This window comes from Manacus vitellinus, unplaced genomic scaffold (genome assembly GCF_001715985.3).
Source record: "Manacus vitellinus isolate BGI_N305 unplaced genomic scaffold, ASM171598v3 scaffold_10_pilon, whole genome shotgun sequence".
Classification (NCBI taxonomy): domain Eukaryota; kingdom Metazoa; phylum Chordata; class Aves; order Passeriformes; family Pipridae; genus Manacus; species Manacus vitellinus.
Genome location: NW_021938838.1, coordinates 9627668 through 9638109, shown reverse-complemented (window position 1 = coordinate 9638109; position 10442 = coordinate 9627668).

Sequence of the window (10442 nt, the reverse complement as noted above, 5' to 3'; positions counted from 1 at the left end):
TCTTTAGCCTGCTCCAGCAGCAAACATTTAAAAAATAGCTAAACCTATTTTCTCATCAGATGGGGCCATGTGTCCAGTAATGTCTGTACACAGCACATCTAAACAAATGTATCTTCATTAGTTTCATGGCAGTGTTAGCTCAAATAACAACAGTAACCTCAGACTGAATATGCTGCCAAAGCCTGCCAGCTCTGCTTTTTCCTACAGTGTTATCATCCATTAAAGCTGTTGATTATGAAATTACTTTCTATCCTTGTCCTTCCCTCCATCTGACCAACAGCTCAGTGACTACTGCTCTCTGCTGTCTGCATGCAGGTAATAATTCATGTTCCATATTTATTTGAATCTGCATTCAAATAAACATAAGAAAGTATGATGTTATGTTCCTGTAGCAGTTATTTAAAATACTGACCCATTAACACCTGTCACAAATAGGGAAGACAATCTGCTAAGCAGTTAGCCAGCAGCCCTATAAGTAGGTACACATATCATTGAAAATATGTCTATTTTCATCTTGGACAACCAACATTTAAAAAAGTATGTGTACAGGAGAGCAAGAAGGATATTTTGGAAAATATAACAAAGAGGTGAGATATTTCCTGTTTTATTATCAGCTTACTATCAGCATTAAAGATGAATAATGTATGGCTATCTAGAAATTAGGTGTTCAAACAACTGAAGAGAGAACAAAGTTTGAACAACTCGTCACACCAATCTTCAGGGAAACAAATTAGGGTACATTACTGTCACAGATTTTGCTTGACATGGTTTCAGGTTTCAATCCAGTTATGTGGAAAATCTTGAGAACATCAAAGAAATAACTTTTTCCCCCCTCTCCTGAACACAAACAAGTGAAAAGGTTTTTTAATAAATCCTTAATCTGGATACATAGCTCATACAGAGGGAAAGAGAACATTAAAAAAAAATTCTGACTTATTCTGGAAGAAGGAATGATGCCTCAATTACACCTCTACCAAAACAGAGGCTTTTAGAAAATTCTTTCACTGGACAGCAGTTCACTGAATTGCTACATTAATGTACATTTCAGGCTTTGAAGTCAGAGGGGCAAAGCAGAAATGAGCCAAGAAAAAAGGCATGCCATGGCCCCTTTACAATTACATTAATGATTTCTCCCATCTCTGTGGAAAGGTTATTTACTGTATCTAGATTTCTCATTTTCCTAACAAGACTGAGTGGGGAGACAAGATAAATACCTCTTATTTCATTTACAGAAGTTGTGTAGCTCACTCATTTAATTAGATTTGTCACAACTTACAGTGGGCAAAGCAAGAGCAAAACTCTCTTTACATCCTGATAAACAAACAAATGAAAGGCTTCTGATCTTCCATTAAGGGCAGCAAAAGAACCCTGAGGGCAAAATAAATAAGCAGAGGACAGGAAAAACTGACTTGCAGTGATGTGATATTCTAGTAACAACTAAGTCATAGCACTACCATGGAAGGAGAGTCTCATTGGTGAAGTACCTAATTCCTGCCCCCATTACATTTGCGGGCTCAGAAATCAATTAGTAAAGGTCATGAGTGAAAGTGCATCTGTGTTTGTGCCTCTCTACATCAACTATTTCAACAGTTTCAAGAGTACTTTTGTCTGCAGCTGTGGACTATAATTTTAAGCACACAACTGTACTACTGTCATATTACAAAATAATACTGATTGGATAGGGTTACAGATGTAGTTAAATTCCAAAAGATAGAACAATCAGTTTCCTCTCAGCAGCCATGGATTTTCTTCCCAGTTCTGCCACTGTTAACTGTGTTGTCTTGGTTGATCGTTTGACATCAAGTGATCCAATTTGTCTAGTAATTAATGGATGCAGTAATAAAAATGTAACTAAATATTACCAATGGTGTGACAATACTAGTTTTCTATAAAGTTCAGTTTTACTTCTAAATGTTAGAGCAGACGTGAAGTATTCACCTTGGGCTTTTCAACTTTAGACTGTTGTGTGCTCCTGAAACAAGACAACATGCACATCACTGAAAGGAATCTGCATTCTCCTCATTATATTTTACTCCAAAACAAGATTGTGGCAATTTGCCAGAGCTACTTTCCCAGCACAGAAAAAAACAAAACAATGAAGAAAGAGGAGTATTAAAAAAACCACATACAAGTAAGTTCTTTATTTAGGCTAGAGGGAAAGGAAGAAAAAAAACAGCAACACACAGAAGTTATCCAATTGCCAAATACCATCTTCCACTTTGATACATATGATTACTTCCTGCTGTCTCTGGGCAAAGGGCAACCACTGCTCTCATTTATGCTAAAAAATGTATTTAAAGAAACAAAAAGACAGGTCAGTGGGTAAAGTAATTAACACACAATCTCTTTAAAATTAGATTTAAAACTGTCCAAAGTGAATAACCAAAACAGCAAGGAAGTAAATATAACTTTTTGCCACAGTGTTAAGGTATCTGAAGACATCAGCAGGATCCTGACAATGCAGGTACCACATCCTGTCTAAGTTCTGTCTACTTTTTCTTTTATCCAGGTCCTGAAATATGAGACACTAGAGGGTATTTATTAATGAGTAAATTATATTTAGATTTAAAAGAATGAAAAGTAACTATCCACACAGAAGTGCTAATACACCCAATACATTAGTGATAGGCCTTTTCGATTTATCTGCAACCAGAACTCTGGCATTGTTGTTGCAATGGGGATTATGCTGACAGGCTTTTTGGCAGCATATGAACAGGTGATGTTTGTTGCTCAGGTCATGTTCTTCTAGAGTAAACATTTGTAAACAAATTACTGCTTAAACTGCTGTTTCCTGGCCAAGAGTACACTCATATCATCTAGTTTTGGGCACAGTTCCTCCCATTTAATGCAGATGATACTGGAAATACGAAAGAAAAAAAAGTAGTCACAAAATAGATGAAACTGTTCTGGTACAGAAAGGAGGATAACAGAAATGACAAAACTCTCTTCTGGAGCAGACGTGGCTAACAAAGCTCAGTGAGTTGTGTTTCATTTGTCTTTCAGAAACAAAACAAAAACCAACAAAACAAAACCAGAAATCCAACCAAAAAAACAGAGAAGGGTGGGAAAAAGAACAAACTCATTTTCTCTATAGCATAATCAGAATTTCCCATCTTGTAGTAACTTTGAATTTTGATTCAATTTAAATCAACACAATTCCATAACGGTTGGAATGGTCACAGAGAATGGCAGCAAGGGTTAGTGACTAGATATTAAATTGAAATGTCTCACTTTGCTGGCTTAGATCTATTAATTGATTTTTAAAAAATCTATTGTTTTTTAACTTATGCTCAGCTCTTCTCTCTGTCTGGTGCCCAGTCATCTCTGAGGTAGAAAGTAAAATCAGCCATTCCAGCAAGAGGGTAAGTTTTAGGTTACAATACTGAACAAAACATATAGTCCATTCCCTGAGGAAAAAAAGCCCATAACCCTTTAAGAGAAAAGCATCTCAGTAATGGATTACTTAAAGCCTCCAAGAAGAATCTGCTTTGGTAGAAACTAAGCAGAAAATTAGAGAAAATGGAAACAAATATTTCATTTATACCTGTGGCTATGAAAGCAGATTAAAAAAAGAAGATGAAAGGCTGCAAGTTCCACTGCTGCCTATCCTGAGCCACAACAGGCTCAAAAGGCTACACACACATTTTTGCTTTCACAGGGGAAGAGAGGACTAGAATAGCAATTCTAAACTCCACAGGCAATTCCTAGCCTTTCAAAACAGGGCTCAGTGACAGATTATTTTTTTTTAAATAAATACCAAGAGGACAGATGAATAAACTAAATACATAAGAGATTTTAAACCGTTCTAGTATTGGAAACGTTTGAGGATTGTTGTTCTTTTAAGACCAACCTAAGAAGCATATAAAATCTAGTATAAATAATTCTCAAGCCCTTCTACATTTATTGCTAGTGACATAACAGTCAAATACAAGACTGTAATAATTAATTTCTCAATTATGATAATTAAGTTTCTTTCAAATGAAGAAACTGATTGCTTGGCAAGAGATAAGGGATATGTTATGATTTACTCAGCTGAGCACTCACTTGTGTTAGCAATGAATCTAGTCACATAAATAACAACTGTGTAGAAACAAGTAGGTTTTATGACAAATGAAACACTTATTTTCAGATGCTCATAGAAACTCCATGTTCTAACCAAAGAGGAGCAGGAGCTCCAGGCGTGGGCAGAGCAGGTGCTGCCTAATGTGGAGGCTGTTGGAGGCAGCAAATCTGAACGGAGCTGCCACCTGCTACATCTACGTGTGGGGAACTCTGCACAGAGATCCTGACTGGTGAGTTTGTGGGGTTTGTTACAGCTTAGAGGTTCTTCACTCTCCCATGGTCTCAGCCTTAAAAGGTAGAGACTCTAAGCAGTAATTCTGTAGAATGCCTCCTCTTCCATAAGGGAAAAAAAAGATACAAAAAACCTGCTTTCTTTCCACAGGATCATGGAATAATATTGCTTCTTTAGGCAGAAGTGTATTACAAAAACAAGACAAAAAAAGGCCCAAACAAACTTTTCACCCCATCTATCTGCTTCTGGAGACCTAGCAGGAGGGGGTTCTACAGAGAGCAGAAGGAAGACTGGAACAGGACAAGGCTTTCTTCTCTTGTCAGTAGGGCCCACACCGCCCTGTTCCACTCATATCTGCACCACCAAGCACGAGGTCACATGACTGTCTTTTAGAGATGTATCAGCAATGCTTTGCTCGTGTGTTTTCGTCAGAGTTTGAATTCTTGTTCCTGGGAAAAGAATGCCTCTAGATTATACTCTACTAAATTAAAGCAAAATACTATGACTACTATGAGCCATTTCTGGCAAATGTTACCAATGCTGCTCCAACAGTTATAACATTTCCTAACACTGTCACTTTGAAAATTTTAGTTCCAGACAACCCTAACAGAACAAGTCTGTCTCAATGATACTTTACCCAAACTTCAAACATAAGGTTTGGAGATGATAGTTGAATATTACAGTATTTGTTTTGGCAAAGCACCATATATCACATCTGTCCAAATTGTGCACTGTGAAACAGTATATCCTAAGCACTAGCAACCCCAAAAGATATATCTTATGTTTTAAAGCAAAAGTGGATAAAACCAGACCTTCTGCTACTTGTCTATGTTTTCTTTTCTTGATTCAGCATTATTTACAGATAAGCTACAAACAGTAGAAAGGCAATAAAAAGAAAGCTGAACTAACAAAGCATATGACAGTAAACAGCTTATCAGCAAGAGCTGTATCTCCTCACTCATTCAAGCTAAAGAAGATCTAGAATTTATAGGATGCTGGCAAAAACACTTTAGAGATTTGAAGCACACACAGAAAGAACAGGACAATTGCCAAAGTCTGCACAAGGGCAGAAAGATATGAACAATCATTATCTGTGCAAGTCAGCTGGAGAAAGCTACTCAAAAGTGTGCAGTGAGAGGAGACAGGGCTGCAAAGTCAGCTCACAGCAGACCTTTCTGCCCCAGCTTTCCCAGCTGATGTAGCAGTGACTGACAGCACCATAGAAAATAAAACATCACAGTTTTTTGGGTCAAGCTGCTTTCCTCCTGTGGGATATGTACTCAGATTTGGAAGAGACAGAAAATAAATATACTAGGAGGTAATTGTAACGTTTATCTATAGACATCTCAGACTTTGATGATGCAATCCTATGAGTAGCTTTCAGTACAGTGGCTTTTTTTAACCTCTGCTAAAATAAAAGCCCTCTACTGCACAGTTGATCTGGTTGTTCCTCTGAAGCAGTCACTTCAAGAAGTTTGATTTCTAAAACACTAATATTTCTACAAAAAGGAATTGCCTTTTAGCATATAAAGTTGTCAAGACAATAGAGACTTATAAAACATTAATCAGTTTCTGAATATATTTGATTTATAGTCTGAAGCTATTTCTATAATCACCAACTTATTTTTTGTAAGAAAACCATCTGTTGTCCTATGCTGCCATACAATCTTGAAAGGATACAGATGCAAACCACTGAGGCACCTTCTGTGCTAGTTTTTTTATAGCAAGTTAGGAGGATTTTTGGTTCTTTTTAATAATTTTTACTTCAGTTGTTCACCTATCAGATCAGCAGGACACTTTCAGTGCTAACGAATGTAGTGCTGTGTTGCACATACATGTCACTGGGATAGCTTGGAGGAAAAAAGAAAACAACCAAAAAGCCTGGAACACCAAGGGAATCCTGTTAAATCAGAAAGATGTAATAGCCTTGAAGTCTTCCAGGATGTTATCTCAGAACCAAGTCACAGACAAAGGTCAGAAAAGAAGTAATGAGGTTGCCCTGAAACTAAGTTGAGTAAGGAAGACTGCAAGACTGTTCGTAATTTAGACAATGTTAAATCAGACAGTACTGCCTTACAGAAATGCTTATTAAATTTTAAAAGCTTAATCAAAACCAAAAATTCAGCTATTTTTTCAAATAATTATTTTTGTAAATCCTCATGCATTCATCCAAATTTACCAAATCACTAATCATCTCTGCTTATTTAGCTTTTTGAAATTTATTAAAGGCAATTTTGATTAGAATGACACAAGACATGTGAGCTTACATTTGTACAGGAAAATGTCTAAACTTCTGAAACCCTGCCCTGAATAAATTTCTTGCCTCTATTACTCTACCTCTATGTTTTTTTCCCAGTTCTCAGTGCTCTGTGATCCATTTTAGCTACCAGTTTATTTTCTTTGGTATTTCCTGGGGCTTACAGGGAAGATGTAAAACATACTCCTTTCTTCCAGTGCTTATACTGGTTCATGATTGCAGAATAAAGAAATTTGTAAAAAATTCTTGTATGTTTTTGAAGTATCCAAGGCCATAATTCCTCCACTGTTATGATTTCTGGTGTTTTAACACAAAATTTAATCCCTGCACTGAATAATGACAGTACAATAAAATAATAGATCTTATTGTGCAACTTGGAGTCCTTAAGTCAACTGAAGCATGACTTTATTCCAGAATATTTTTAACTGGAATTAATACTAATACAGTGATGGCCTAAATTCTGGCCCTGAGTACGTGAACTAACAAAAAAAATGAAATCAAAGAGCTCCAGCTCAATAAAAAGAAGCAAGTACAACAGCAGAAAAACACATCTGATTCATCACTGTAGAAGCACACATGAAAACTGAGAAGCTCCTTAAACAGTTTAAGAATTGGTCCATATTCATTAGAAATATGATAGTTCAGCTGTGGAACTAAAGACCAACAGTTGAGCACATCAAGTGTGTCTGACCAATAGCACTGATAGAGTCCAAATCAAAATACTCTTAAACCTAAGTGGATAGTAAAGTGTCTAAGAATTTAAATTTCAAATTTTAATTAAGTCCTTGAATTTTATGTATAACAACTATTATTTAAAACTTCTAGAAATGCAGCGTGAAAAAAAAGTAAAGCTTGAATCACCTCTTATTAAGCAGTGTCTCCCCTCACAAGTGGCCTACTGATACCAAGTTTAGAATGCCTTATCCAAGTCTAAATTCAGCTCTACAAAATATCAGTTTAAATTCCACGGGCCAGGTGGAGTTTACACAGAATTTAAGAGGCACATAAGTCTTGCGTCAACTTCCTGCTCAGGAATCAATTTTGCCTTAACATACAAAACAAACTACAGTGAAAGAAAGGTTATCACATAGTATTTAAAAGAAAATATGACATTCAGAAAAAAGTAAATATCATCATAATCTCTATAGTATTCACCTCCTCACTAAGCTAAAAATGAATAGGAGAGCTGTCAGTTCAGTCAAGAGGAGTCTGTGTAATACACATAAAACAGGTACACAATTACCATTATTTTTATATGAAATCCAAATTTTCTGTAGAAAGAAGTTCCAAATACAATCTCAGATCACATATTCATTTCTTTGTTGTAAACAGAAAAAAAGGAAAAAATGAAAAAATATTCTAGAACAACCTTCCTCCCAACATCCCCCCCAGAGACACCAAGACAGGAGGATCTTCAGGTGCCAGAAATGTTTGTAAGACTTTGGACATTTTTCCATTGTTCAGACTAACAACATGAAATGAAGGCAAAGACTCAACCAGATAATGAGCTACTTTAAATTACATGAAACTCATTATTGGGTTGACACAAGCAAGTTTTTGTACTACATATATAAAAAGAATACATAAAATTATGGCTTGGATTTATGTAAAGGGGAAGAAATTTAGATTCTATTATATTTGTGCCTGTTTTGCAATGTAACTGTGATAATTACCAAGCGAGTTTCCTGCACCACACTTGATGTAGTATCCGATCTGCTGCTAAAAATGTTGTTTTTAAAAGACTACCAAGCTTGAATAATGTTTTAGCATTGAAATAAAAGCTTAAGATTCAGAAGAGAATTTAGAGTCTACTAATAAACTAGACAAACAACACATTCAAAAGTATTTTCGGGAAAAGGAGAGCTGCTGTATCAGTTTGGCACTGTATTTAAATCTCTCTTTAAAAAGCAGGTCCTTATTCCTCCAACGAGCATCTATAGATAATAACTTAATATAATCTAAAGCTAATTTCTGGGATATATGCATATTATAAATATTTTTCTTATTGGTTTTAACATGCAACACCAGTAGCTCTGCAGATTTTGATTTTTTATTTAAAATTTCCAGCACATTTGCATTCTTATGTGTGCTATTCCTCATGTTTCCTGCAATTCAGAGGGTTGGTTTGTTTTTAAACCCATTTCAGTGCATTTTAAAGCAAGTTAGTGTGCATTAACGTGTATGTTTATTCAATGTTAAATTATATACTGCAAAATACCTGGCACATTTTTGATTTTTCTGTTCTCATTTTATTTTTATGGATGTCTAATTTTATTTTTATGGATGTCTAGTTTGACTGACACTTTGCACAAGGAATCTACTGAATTCATTCATTGAGTTTTGACTGACAATGTAGGTATGCAACAAACCAGACCAGGGCTTTTCACCAGTGCAGGTAAAATTCAACACTGCAATATAGCAATAAGGGACAAAGAGCAGGAGGGGGAATTAGTGGCCAGGGCTGCCTCTTGCCCTGCTGTACACCTGATCTTGCTGCTTACCACCATTTCCTGGGGCTACCAAACCGTGCCCCCTTGATTCCTGCAGCTGCATGACCCCACAAAAGATGGCAATCGTCTTTTTGGTTTTTGATCCCCTAATTTTGGAGTTATATGGATACCTTACTTGCCCCAAAATTTTCGCATAAATTCTCCCTGAGTTTACAATTCAGTTCATACTCATCACAACCTCAAGACTGAGAAGAACTGGCAAGGAGAGTTCTAGCCAGTATTTTCAGTGTAGGTTTGATTCAATTTGATTCATTCAGAATCTGTTGGAAGCAACAGGTCAATTCCATGTGTGTGTGTTCTAAAGAGCAGCTCAGAACTGGCACTGAGCTCTCCTTCTCCTACGTGTTGTGGCAGTGCTTGGATATCCCCCTTTGTCACACAGCATTAGCAGAGATGCTCCTGTCAGGAGCACCGAGCTGTTATTGCCCAAATGTTCCCACACTTGACAGGAAAAGGCAATGCTGAAGGTGGTGTTTGTGAGCTGGAGCAATGCTGGAAGGCAGCAGGGCTCATTACTCACTTCTCCATCTGGAAACAGCAGACATTGCTATGAGACCTTACCCCAGCAGGGCATCTTAACACGGAGATTATCAATATACTCAGTGTAATTCAGCTCCTCACTTAATTGTCAGCATGCCAAAGCCATATACTGTAATTGTATTAACTGAGTCAAATCAGCTTGTTTGATTAATTGTGATTTCTTCTGGTTTTAGCTAATAGAACTGAGTGAATTAAACACCCCAAGCTTTCAGATTTTTTTCCCTCTCTATAAAAAGCCAAACTGTTTTAAAGCTTAATAAGGTAACAACCACTTAGCAACACACAGGCTGTGTTCCCATATGCTGGTCAAAAAAGCTCTTCTCCACTATTCAGTGAATCCATAGGAAGCCAGTCTGCAACCACTACTGCACTAGTTCTGTGCTGGAATATCAATATAAAAAGGTGCAAATCTTAGCTTCATTTTTATATAGGTTATAAATTATGAAAGAATAAAGCCGATTCTCTTAAAAGGATGTCTTTTTAAGAGTCTGTCCACAAAACCTGAAGTTCTTTGAAATTATACCTGAGATGAGGATAACCTACTTGCCTACAAATAAAAATTTTCACAGCCAATCACATTTCATAACACCATATATATAACATTATATAGTGAACTATACAAGCATAACTCAGGATCCTGCCTTAAACATCTGATGGAATTAACAGTCTGAAATAAGCACTGTGGTTTCTACAGGGTATTTTAAAATATAGAAACCATTAATCTGCCCATTTATTTAAAACCCCCCTAGAATTTAAACATCTGCATCATCCTGTTTTGTCTTCAGACTTTTTACTCTACAGTTTCTGCTTTTCCCTACCCAGTGATTTGTCAGCAGAATGC